At 41.0% G+C, this 13,545-nt stretch overlaps 1 protein-coding gene across 1 annotated transcript in view; it reads right to left on the bottom strand.

Moving 5' to 3' along the window:
• sema6d (semaphorin 6D) overlaps positions 1 to 13,545 on the bottom strand; it is a 74,945-nt gene that overhangs the window by 49,088 nt on the left and 12,312 nt on the right. The window contains exon 2 of the mRNA XM_018763848.2: positions 824 to 924. The gene's annotated coding sequence lies outside the window, so the exon portion shown is untranslated. The remainder of the gene's footprint in view (positions 1 to 823; positions 925 to 13,545) is intronic.

Below are 13,545 nucleotides of genomic sequence, written 5' to 3'. Positions count from 1 at the left end.
AAATGAACTGAAAACAATTATCAAAGAAAATACAAGAAAAATTTCTTCTTATTTCACAGAACCATCAAATTTGAAGTAACTCCTGCTTGTGGTACTTGCTCCTTGATCCAGATGCCAATACAAGATTTCCCTGAACCATTTTGGAATTTCACGCTAAGATATCATTCTCTCCATTACCTCAACTCAAATCTAAAATTATGCGGTAATCCATGCCTTTAAGATAAAGAGCTAATAAGCTTGCTATCAGTCATAACCCAATAGAATAACAGAGCACAGAAGCACGCAGTACCATCTGGTTTATGTTGGGTCAAAACAAAAACGGAAAAAATTACATTTTGATTAGCTTTATTAGAATGTAAAAATCTAATTCATATGGCGATTCATCGAGTTTTTTTCTCATTACTGTACTGGCCTGCAGAGAGGTTAATAAACCATATGTTTAATAGCGGAAAGAAGGAAGAAAGAGGATGATCTGGAGGAAAAGCACAGTCTTACAGATACCACTGAGATGCCCTGGCTGCTTCTGATAGGGCCGCTGTGTTAATTGGACTGAAAATTAAATGTTACTGCATCCTCAGGCTGTGTGTGATATAGCTCTCCTTTGTTCTGCAACTTCAAGCTTCTACTGTGTTTTCATTCTACACACATTTCACATAACCCTTTATATTCCCGTAACCCTTCATTCTGCTGTTACAGTGGTTTTCTTTTCGACAGGTACAATAGACTCCATCTCTGAAACGCTTTATTTGGCCTTTCTGGCAAATTCTGTTTTCCTCTCAAAGTTTGTGGGCACATTTGCGGGCTGTGATCACTTTGTTCTTACCTTTACAGACGACAGCAGCTCAACAGTCCACTGTCTGTGCTCATTCCACGTTGGCAGGACTTGAGACCACTTTTAAAGCATCTCAGATATGTCCACAAATCCTTGGGGGGGGAAAAAAAAGAAAAAAAAAAAAATCAGTCTGTATAAATTTCCTGGTGCATTTTACCAGGTCTGAAAATTATAAGAAGTCCAATTCTGAATTATTAGGTTTAAACCTCTTACTCTGTGTGCACCAAAGGAACCGCACTTTATGAAGAAAAAGGGCAGTCACATTGAAAATGTTGATGTACACTATTCCCCTCTGCTCAGTCCTTATCAATTCAGTCATAATTTCCCCACAAACTAATCTTGGACCATACGATGTGCTTTAATCTACTTTTGTATATGAAGGTTGTCTCAGAGGAGCTGGAAAATACTTGAAGATGAATGAACCCAATTTGCCCAAGTGACCTTTTTACTGCCAAATGGTTCAGACGCTAAGCCTCTTAATTCTTCTATTTTAGCAGCATTGTTGCAGAGCAGCAGTTTAGATAAGGATTAAAAAACTTGCAACTATACAAATGCAAGTTCTATAACATGTTAGATTACTTTAAAATAGTTTAAACAACAGCCTTAGCGAAAGCAGATTAAATGGGCAGCGACAAGTGGAGTGGACAAAAGATGGTCTCATTCCAGTGTAATTTGTGTATCATATCTGCAAAGGAAGCCACTGGCAAAATGAAAACAAGTGGGTGGAGCCCAACGATTGCTCAATCTGAGTTCTGAAACTACAGGAATTATCTTAATGAATGACTCTTATGCGAAGGCACAAATTAAATTACAGTCCTTGTGTTCTTAAAGGATGTGTTAAGCTGGCAAATGCAGAAGCTAGCTGAGGTATGCAGTGCCAAGCATACCCAATTATACCCGATGTGTTAATTCACACTCCACACAGCAGCTTTTCAAAGTCATGCATCATGCATTGAGCTTATGATGTTTTTATCCAAAGCTGTCTCAGAAGTTTCCTTAGGTATTGTTTTAATTTGTTCCGCAAGAGCAAAGTGCCAGGGCTTTGAAATGATGAACATCACTTAGGTTGAAACATTTTCAGCTTTGCATCGTTTTGGTTTTTCTTTCGGCTTCTTAATACCATAAAGATGAATATATTATTACGATTACATCCCCAAATGGAGAAGTTGAGTAGAAACCTTGCTGTGAGCTGAATGCCTTACTGAGTTTGAGGGCTCATTTAGCATTACAATTGCAATAACGGAGTAAGAAAGAAAGGCAGACACACGCTATTGTCGTAGAGGCCGGTGCCGCACGGAAGACTCACTGTACCACCGTTGGTATACAATAAAAATACACTTTTTAGGGATGTGGCCAAGTCATCTTGTCCTGCTGTCCACCGAGGTGTAGGGGTCAATGTCTTTTTGGTCCAGTGCGCTTGTACCCATTATAGTGTACCTCACCGAGGATGCTGATCTTGAAGACCTTTTGGTTTGTGGTCTCTGCGGATGCAGTGCAATTGCTGAGGCACTGTGGAGAGTCTGTGTCATGTCATATTAAAGTGAACATGTTCACAAAAACATTCTCCTTCACAGTGTTTGCTCTGTTAGAAGATTTGTCACTTTCTCCCCAGGAAATTTCAGCTGTTCATTTTTGTTTGCACTTTTTATTCTGTTTTTATTTTTTTTCTCAAAAGCAAATGCACACTCCAGTATTATTCCAATACGATGTATTATTATGGCTATGATCTGCAAATTCCTGGAAATATTCAGGATAAAAATCATTCAGTTCAAAGCTATAAGATAAAATATGCATTAGGAATTAGAGTTAAAAGATTATTTGCTGTAGTAAGCATTCAGTCTTAGTAATGTATGTAAATGTCTTCTCGTGGTATGAAAAGTGCTTAAAAAAAAAAGGGAAAACGGGCCAGTTGACACTGTTTGGTGTTAGGAGTGCGTCGTTGTTAGTGGGGCTATTGTGATTCTTCTTGTGGTTTTGGTCTTTGACATTTCACTGAATGCCTTGTTTGTGCCGGACCCAGTGGGAATTACATCATCTAAATCTCACCGCAAAGAGCCTTTCAATGGAGCAGGCTCCATCACAAAGGTGACACAGCTGACCCCCCAACACACACACACACACACACACACACACACACACACACACACACACACACACACAGAGTGCTGAATTCAACACTGAGATGATGCCCCCACTCCCTTATTGATTACACACTGTCCAGGGCTGCCAATGTTAAACAAGGAGATGCTTGCTCCTGCCTTCTTATTTTTTAAGCTTGAAAGCATTATAAACATACATGAAACAGATTTCATTTCTAGTTGCTGTAATCATGTGAGTACTGCTAGCACAGATTCTTTGCTTCTAGAATCACAATGTTTAAATCCAAACAATTACAATCAAGAAAATATATTAAATATAATATTTTTACACAGTATTTAATCATTATTTACATTTTAATCCCTAGTACCTTAAAAACTACTATGTTTGCAGGCATAAAAATAAAAGATACGCATAAAAAAATACATGTAACTGAACAGAAATTATATGAGAATTAATGGTGCGACATTTTAAAATTTCAAATTGTACCGATATAATGCAGGTATAATTTTTTCATGTATGAAAAGTTTTGTCTGTTGCAGAAGGCATTCTCTTTTCTCTTCCGCAGTTAATGCGAAGCAACAAAAACTGTTGCCTAGCAACCAAGGGGCTGAATTAAAAGTTCAGTCTAATTTATGTGTGTGGACAGTCATGTTGCTGTCTTTGTAGGTATTCTGTGAAATACAGTATGGTACCTTGTGATACTGGGTGCCAAATATGAAGAAAAAGAGAAGAGAAAGAGAGAAGGGAAGGACAAGCAATTTCCAGTATAAAAAGCATAAATACTTAACATTACTTCATCAACTAAACAACATATATTACAATATTAAAATAACGTGCACTTTTCTTTTTTTAACCTGGCTGACTGAGAAATCGATGCGTTCCGCACAGCCAGCGAAGAGACATGCTTATCGCCCACGGAATGTCCACATTCAGCGACGACCGGATCCCCGTGGGCTAATTCCGCTCCGCGCACAATCCCCGTAACCTGTTTGCACACATCTAAATTTCAGTGACAATTTCACAGCACCCTTTTCACTGGCAAATGAAAAGAGGCAGATTCCATCCTAGTTACTCCAACTAAGGACCGGGGAAGCCTATCATGGGAAAATCCAAACCTTTTGGCATCCTCCGACTGATACTCCTCCGTGCCCAGGCATTAGCTCTCAGCAAACACAGGCCTGAGTAATGCGTGTGAAATCCGCGGTGCGGAGTTTGCGGCTCGTCGTGCCGATGAGAAAGAAGGTCTCATTCAGCCCATTGAGGGGGAGCGGACGCATCCCGCTCCTCAGTGTTTGCTTTCTTCCGAATAATGTATACGTCCATTGTTCTGCGAGCGGGGCCTGACCTTGCCAGATGCAGCGTGTATAAAACCCCCTTTTCCTTAATCGGACAAGTGGACTCATAGGGCAGGATGGCACCCCGCCATGCCAGGCCAGGCGACGCTGCAAGGATTTCTGGGCTACACCAAGACGCCTAGCGGCTGAGCCAGAAGAAAACCACGCCAGCCACCTCCAGCATAATGCTGGACTTTGCAATATCCTTAGTGTCCTTTTATAAGCCTTTTTAAATTCTCTAAAAGAAATTCTCGTCTTGAGTCAGCTTAAAAGAAACATTTTAATTTATCCCTGGGTCTAGGTGTTTTAATTGCGATGGTTTTAATGTACCGTTTAGAAACTATATTGAATTATATTACACTATGCTGGTCCAACTTCAAGGTTTTAATAACATTATGGACGATGCGTCGTGGCAGCCACGGTAATTCAAAAGAGCCCTTCTTGCACTGAAAGGGCATTTAAAGTAATTTCTTTCTTGGCTTCTCAACTAATTTGATTGCTAAAAGTGAGTTATATCTCACTTCCTATCTTTCCTGAAGACATATCAGTTTGTTTTTGTTTGCGTTACATAATCTTCCTCAGAGACGTTGATGCTTACTGGGATAATTTATGTAACAATAAATGCCGTCCTTTCGCAGTTTTTTAATCAAATTACACGGGCAGGCATTAAAGTCAGATGGATATTTTGACAGCAGTAAGGGAAGCAGAATAAAGCGGGCCAGCAGTCCGTTTGATTTCCGTGCAGCTGTGTGCAGTTAAATGCAGACGGAGTGACTGTTCTTTCAAACCCAGTAGCGTATTCCTGCTAGACTGTACTTACTGTCTTTATGAGAGCGCTCCCCATCCGTAACATCAAACGCTCCAAACGGCTGGGATATTGCGGGCATGGACGATGGGCCAGCGACAGCCTTTGTGCTTCCTTTCATTTTGCCTCAGTCAACCTCCCCGGTTTGATTTTAATCCAGCCCCGCTATGAGCTGCCTGAAAGTCAATCCCAAGCGCAGCACCGAAACCGAAGTGGATTTCAGCATTGAAGGGCACAGAGTGTGGAGGAAAGGGAAAGCCCTCCCCTCTGTAGGAACTACTAAGTAGCTTGTTTGGCGAGCTGCTGCTTTCCTCTGGATGAAAAGAGAGGAATCGCACGGCTGGGTGCGGAGGGAGGTGTCCAGGCCTTAAACCGCTGTGTCCCAGCTAGTGTATGTAGTGAGCGTGGAGCAGTCCGCTGTACTCACCAGCTCTTTCCACCTCAGTGGACAGTTGTCATGTCCACGTCCACACCTCAACCGACAGCACCTGACTCTGCTCCAGCACCTGATTAACTGCTCACCCTTTAAAAGACCCTCCTCAGCTCCCATACCTTTTCGGAATCTCGTCAGAGACAACGACCCTTCCTCGTGACATCCAGTGCACACTCAAGACTTATTCTTCGTTCTTGTCTTCCGGTTTTCGTCTCGTTGCTTTGTTTCCCAACCATGTCCACGGATCTTCGTTTCAACACCGACCGCTGATCGACCTGTCCCTGCCACGAAAACTTGCCTGATCCCCTGAATCCAAACGAACGACTCCGCACTTGGGTCCTGCCGTCCCGGTTCTCTTGGCCGCCTATGACAACAGTTACACCGAATCTGTGATAAACAGGAAGGTTTCTGTGTACATTTAAACCACAGCAACCAGAACGTGCTCTCTTTAATTAGTTTGTTGTTTGGTTAAATATTTATTTCATTCCTTGGCCAAGGTGACTTGTGATATCAGGTTGTTGCAGGGAGCTAAATTGCAATGATTCACCCATTTATATAGCTGGGTCATTTTCACTCTATAAATTTAGGCCAAGTATCGTGCTCAAGGGTACTACAGCAGGAGAGGGGATTTGAACCGACGACCTTCATTTTCCAAGTAAACAGCTACCTGCTGACCCATATTTCATATTTTATAAGTACTTAAAAGTTATGGAAATTGTTCCTAGTAAGCACTAAATGATGTTGAAGGTCAGAGTTTCCTGATACTCATTTTTTCCCCGCTTCCAGGTAAACCATGTAATGTCATGTATGAATGTCGGGGCATGTAGTCTATTGCATGTACAAACTATTTAATAAAATGGATATTTGCACACAGTCAGTTTCTCTGCCAGTTTTTCTCGCCTTCTTGTTGGCCTTAAGAAGCACAGTCAGTGTAAATATACATACATTTTGTTTTTCTGTCAGCACATTAAAAAGCACAGTCATTCCCCTGAGTTTATCAGTGTTCTGAGGTCATTGTCTGCTTTTGTTTGCTGCAGGGTTGTTGAACCAAGTGGGGTTTCGAAAAATGACATGCCCCACAAGAACAGGCCTTTTAACATACTAAACAAAGTTATTTATTTTTCATTCTGTCAGGTATAACGGCTGGCCTTCTACAGTAAACCATTTCATGAAAGAAACGGGTGGGCCTGAATTCTAAATGGGCTGCAAGTCTATACTGCCTACTCTGTACACTGGTTGGGTTGGATTTTTCAAACTAAGCAAGTTAATTGCTCTTTTAGAAGTACCAGGGTTAGTGATCACCTCTTGGCCATTATCTACACTTGTGCTTGTGTTGTTAATTACTTATAGTACATGTCATTGCCCATTAGAGTGGAGAGTGAAGTCATCTATTCACATTTAACACCCCGAGCAATTTGCTAAATGTGAAGATGATGAAATATTGCAAACAAACAGCCTTAACCTGAAGATGTAGTAAGCTTTCAAGTGCATTACTAAATGTCCAGAACTGGATGTGTAATGGTGAGCAGATATTACTAAAGCATATACAGCAGACACCTTTGTTCAAGGCTATGTACAATGCTATACAGTGTATGCTATACTAAGCTACACTAAGCTACTTATAATTATCTTCCCACACACACAATTTCACATCCACATACAAATGTGCACACTATGGGCAGTTTTAAACTCACCAGTCAACCTGAAACACACATCTTTGGACTATGGGAGGAAACCAGAGCACTCAAAGAGATCCATATGAACACATGGAGTAACCAATATCAAGAACTGCTTGTCCCAAGGTAAGCCGGAGCTTATTCCTGGAAACACAGGGCGCAAGGGGGAGGGGAAATACCCTGGAGGGGACACCAGTCCATTGCGAGGCACCCCAAGCAGGACTTGAACCCTGCACCCCCCACACAGCAGACACCAGCCAAATTTGCTGCACCAACACACCCCCTGAATATGCAGTAAACTTTATGCAAACTCCATATATACTGAATAAGATTCAAACCTGCGTCCGAACCCACAGCCGGGGACATGGGAGGTAACAGACCTTGCCACAATGCTTCACATATGTCTATGCATAGATGAATGTATTGCCAGCTGCCACAACTCAAAAACAATGAATAGAGCTACATTAAATCTGTTTTGTTATACAAAGGGGAGAATGGTTCGTAATCCATCATTGATTCTTTGTCATTTCAGAGGTCCATTTGCACACTGGAAGAGGCACTAACCCCACAGTAAATATTTCCTTGGCATTTAAAAGTAATTCAGAAATGATAGTGGTCCAAGGTGTATATGAAGCCTGTGGCGGCAGTTAAAGTTCAGCAGCGTTAAACATTTTGAAAGGTCATCCATGTTCCGTAAATGGTTTGTCATTCTTTTCAGTTTTTACATACCACACAAAGGAATTTCCTATGAATAAATGAGCACAGCAGCATTCAATACAAAGCAGGTGGATTGAACCTTTTTATCTTGTCTGTGCGTGACTTGATGTATTTATTGTAAAATGAGAACACATTGAATGGTATTTTGGACCTGATCATTCCATTGAAATGCACGTTCTTTCTTTAAACTGCAAGTAATAATTTGCAGGATAACCAAAACGATGTCTGCTTCTCTTCTGCTTTGAAAGAAACTGCTTTTAACAAAACTTTCATTGCAAAGTAAACCACTTCGGAGGTCAGTGTCAGTTCATGTCTCACTCACAATGACAAACCCATCAAATAAATGTTCTTGAATGACAGAACCGCTAATTATGCCTACGGAGGGAAAATATTCCCCAGAACTCCCTGAAAATGTAAACTGTTTTTCTATGCATGTTTTGCTGAAAACAGTGAGCTTTTGATGTATTAGCACACTTGCAGTAGTTTTTCACAGCCAAAATTATAATTTTATATCATTTCTTATGAATTTATGCATTTATTCATTTATTCATTTAGCAGGGACATCTTCTAATCTGAACAAGAATATTGGCACGCAGTATGAAAATTAGGAATGTAACACATGTCTATCTGTTGGCTACTGATGTCTTCCTGCCTCAGAAAAAGAGCAGCCAGGCAGCGCAAAACAAACGAAAGCTCACACCATACAGTAAAAATGACTGAACTGAAAACTTTTGATAACCTTAATGTTCATAGAAGAGCTGGTCTGAAACAGAATGTTTCCTTGAAAAACACAGCCAGCCACAATACTGGTGGATCAGCAAGTATTTGATGTCACCGGCAGTTTCTGAAGAATGGGGGAAGGGTGTCGGATCGCCTTGATGTTATTAGGGGTCACAAAAGCAGCTCGCCTTCAGCCATGTTTTGAGATTGGTTTCAGCACTACTGAAACTGGCACAGGTTCTTTTACCTGCAGGCAGTCCAAGAAACCTTTACAGTAGCGCCAGCTGAAAGTCTTCAGATATACATAGTAGCTCTACAAGGCGCTTTTGTCATCATGGGGCTATGGAATCTTTTGTATACACCTGCAGAAAGCTAATGACATGATCAAACTGTTGTATCATGTTCCATTAAAAGAGAAAAATATATATCCAATAACTGAACCTGTAGCTCTGGAATGAACAACACAGCTACGAAAACAAGTTGGCCCTTTCGACTCCTTTTAAATTCTTCTAAGACAAAGGCCTCTGCCCTGGTATTCATTCCATTTACAAAAATGAGTGAGCAAAGTTAATCTGAACCACTTGTACTTGTAATGCTGAATATGTCACCAGACTCATGAAGCATGAACACAATTTCACAGAATTCATTAGAAACAGCAGATAGGATCAACCCATTATGATGAAGTAGGATTGCATAGGTTGAATCTGCTAATAAGACTAATAAGGGTTCAATGTGGAAATGAAAGCTCACATTTTTCAGTTTCTGTAGGACTGGGTCACATGACCTCTTCTACAAAGACTCTGAATCCTGGTGTGGGTGCTTAAGACTGCCAGCCAAACAGAAGTGCTGAAAATGCCAACCGGTGGGCTTTAGTGTACTTAATGACCCACCACTACATGTTATTTACAACCAACATCAGCAACCACTTGTCCCAAGCAGGGTTGCGGCGAGCTGGGGCCTATCTCGGAAACACAGGGCACAAAGGATGCACCCTGGGCAGGATGCCAATCCACCGCAGGGCACCCCAAGCAGGGCTTGAACCCTAGACTCGCCATGCAGCAGGCGCCAGCCAAACCCACTGCGCCACCTCACCCCCCTGCCTGTTATTTTGATTTTATTACTTCACTGCCTAATCAAGTGCTTTAATAAAATGACTTAGAATTTTGTGCTGTTTTCCTACTAGTCATTCAAACAAAAGGATTCTATGAGAGAGCTGGTCAGGGGACTTGAACCAGTAGCCTTCTGGCTATAAGCCTGTGCCTTTACCAACAATAGAAGCTCACACATGGTAGATTTTCCCCTACACTGTGAAGGTGCACCCTTAGAGCAGTGACATAGTGTTTCCTCTCTAGCCCTCAAAATATGGGAGTTGGTCAAAAACAGCAGAAAGAAGTGACCTAGCAAGGGAAAGGTACCGTCATCTGCAGAAGTGAGAATCTGCCAGAAGAACTGGGATTTATGATAAGACCAGATCAGTTGGTTTTGAGGACAGAGGACAATGTTATCAGTATTTTCCTTTAACTCCGGGTACATTTTCAATCAGTGTGAAATGATCAGCGTGCTGTGCAAAAAGATGAAATGCAGCTCTGGTAGCTAATGGCTATTAATTATTTAAGGCCATATTAACCTCAGCACTTCCCATGGAGCAAAAATTGATACCACATCTTGTACATGGGATGAGAAATTACATTTTATCTTTTGTTTCCTTATCGCTGCTGCTTCTGGAAGTTTAGGACGCACTTTCAACAGACAAGAAAAAAAAAAAAAAAAAAACACTCAACTATCTACCAAGCCTAATATTTTCCCTTAGGCAGTGGGTCATGGAGATTTACGCAATACTGAGAAAAAGAACAAAACAGTAAATGCTAAAACGAGACACAGAAAGGTTATCTAGCAGACTGAACTAAGCATTAGCCTCCTTAATCAGTTTAGTTCTTGAAGTAGAAAACAGGCCTTCAATGAGATGCTGTCCATTTCTCAGACAAACTTAACTAAATGCCTCTTCAGTAAAGGGAATAACATCAGGTGTATGTAATCATAAAACTTCGGCGGCAGGAGTTGTTTATGTTATTTACGAGTTGTGTGTTTGATATTTACATACTGACAGCTTTGTTTAGTGGGCTTGTGTGCAGTTTTGAAAGAAATAGTAATTTTGCAGTTTTGGAGGCCAGGAATAAAACTAAGGTCATACATTTCTGTGCTTATTAAGTGTTTTCTCTGTTGCTGTTACTTATACAGACACTTTTGGATTTTATGATGTATTTAAAGCCTTTTTATGCTGCTGACTTGGTATCTCTCTCAGCAACCACACAATGACAACATTTATGCCGGAATAAAAACTGAGTTCAGGTTTATTTCAGTGTAGTTTATATATGGCTTTTGATCTAAGAAATATGTTCTACCTGCTGGAGCGGAATGATTTAATGGGATTTTCACCGATCCGGATCATCATTAGTTCCAAAAATACTATGATTCCAGACTGCACTAGGACTGTAACAGTAACCCCTAATCATACATGTATGCCTTAATCACATAACCTGATCTTCATCTAAAAGGGCAATTCACAGGTACTTCTTTTTATTTAAATGGCATGATTATGTGTCACAGTGAAGAAGAAATATTTTTGCTCCATGTAAAGACACTTCTAGATACAACCACAATTATTGTTATTCTTTTGGTTTTAACTTGAAGTGCATAATACAAGAGTTTTAATTTTAATGTGAATAAGGGGGGGTGCGGTGGCGCAGCGGGCTTGGCTGAGTCCCGATCTCTGGCAGGTCTGGGGTTTGAGTACCACCTGGGGTGCCCTGCGACAGCCTGGCATCTCGCCCTGGGTGTGTCCACACCCCTTCCAGCCCCACGGCTTGCGTTGCTGGGTTAGGCTCTGGCTCCACACAACCCTGCTCAGGACAAGCAGCTTCAGCCAGTGTGTGTAATGTACTTAAAATATCCTATACCTTAATGAAGAACACAAATTAATAAACTTTTTAGTATAGATTTGTCCCTGCTGCCATCCATATCAATCTGTTTCGACAGACCCTAAATTTTATTATTCAGAAGTAAAATTCAATCAATTTTAGTAGTGATCAATAAACTTCACTAACGATTTCCTGCAGAGGAACAGCAACTTCAACTGACACCAGCACATGAGCCATTAATATTGTTATACTTTGCTATTCGTACTTAAAACTGCATAAATATTGTCAAAGGCATCACACGAACTCTACTTTGATAATCGTATCTTTATCTAAAGCGCTCTGTTTTTAAATGCATTCTGTTTACTGTGAGCTGTGCATCACTTTGGAAAAAAGCATCTGTGAAATGAACACATTTAAATATGTTGTATAGGAGTAGCAACTAACTCCATGTGAAACATAAAATCGAGAGTGTTAAAAAGTATTCTGTCAGAAAAAATATAGTGTCTATGACTAAAGCCTTTGAAAAAGGTTAGACAGTCAAAAGTACAGAAGTACAATGTCTAAGATTATTCCTCACCAAGTACTTATGATAAAGCTGAGTGCTTTCAGTACATCTGAGGTGTCTGAGAACAAAGACATGTCCTGACTTTATCCCACATGAATGCTGTCAATAGCATCTGATCATGGGTGACAGCTCTGATCATGGTCAACCATTCAAGTCCAATTCCCTGACTCCTCCAGTGTTATATCTGTAAAACCGGACTGTCTATAAGTTTAAAATAGAGCGATCTGTGTCCTCAGTGAAATACCCACAAGGTCATTTAAATGGCAGCACAGAGTACTGCAACGTGCAGTTTTCGTCTATTCTGAGGCTGATGATTACATTTCATCAAAGTCTCTAGTCATTAACTCATAGGTCAGCATGTTCGGACCAGATCGTCGAGCTGGACCAGCCCTCGCTGAGATGAACTGCTTCGCTGTGAGGCCTCTGCAACCTTCCCACCGATGCAAGTCCAACCTGAAGGTTATTGCTGCATATGTTCCTGTACCTTTCTTGCAAACTACACTAAGCCTGAACTTCATCACCTTTTGTGGATCTGCAAACACTGTGCACACAACAGAATAGAATATCAAATTTTAGTTGATTTAAGCACTGACATCAGTCTAAGCATTTCCACCTCATAGGCAGTAAGGCACCACCGATACACAAACTAGTCTCCAGTTTCGCAGCACTCAGCATAGCCTTGGCATTGAAATCATTTAGTTGATTGTTCAGAAAGTTTATTTTATTTACAGCGCATGGTCTGGCCTTATTCAGGATACAGTAGATAAATTGTGACTATATTGTCAGACTTGTTTTCGGAACTCTTTGGAGGTCAGTCCCACTCTGCACCATGTCATCTCCTAAGTGCAGTCTTTGTCAGGCTCCGTGACTGTGGAATATTAATGCTTTGCAGAGCAAAATGGATTGGAGATTAGCCGAACTATGTTTGCTTCTGTTACAGTGCGGAGTTACGGCTGAAGTTTATTTTTATGTATGGCTGCTGTCAATTATAGAGCCACGTCAGGGGGATTGTAAAGATGGCAGGAAAGCAGAGGAAACCTCTGATGCACAATAAACAGTAAGCATGTTGTGTCCAAGAGTGGGTCTTCCTTGCTTTGGCTGCCTCCTAAGTGGTTTAATTTACTTGGTGTACTCATACAGTTACTGTTGCTGTAATTTAAAGTGGCTAACAGGACACTCTCTGTGCTTAATGTTTTGTGTGATTAGGTGCGTGGCGCTTTTGTACCCCAGAACTGAAGAGCTGAGTGTTTTTTTTTTTTTTTTTTGCAAAAGCCATCTGTCTGTAACCGAGAAATTCCAGATCGCTCCTCTGTCCCCATTTCAGAAACAGATGATCGCTCATTCGGCCACCACGCTGCAGATTAGATCACTCTTATCCTTGGCTTCCCAATGTTATAATCCCCAAAAACATGGTTTTCACCGTAAACACAGTGTCCCTTATGTAA

This window comes from Scleropages formosus, chromosome 11 (genome assembly GCF_900964775.1).
Source record: "Scleropages formosus chromosome 11, fSclFor1.1, whole genome shotgun sequence".
Taxonomy (NCBI): Eukaryota; Metazoa; Chordata; class Actinopteri; order Osteoglossiformes; family Osteoglossidae; genus Scleropages; species Scleropages formosus.
This window is presented reverse-complemented; position numbering and strand designations above follow the sequence as displayed.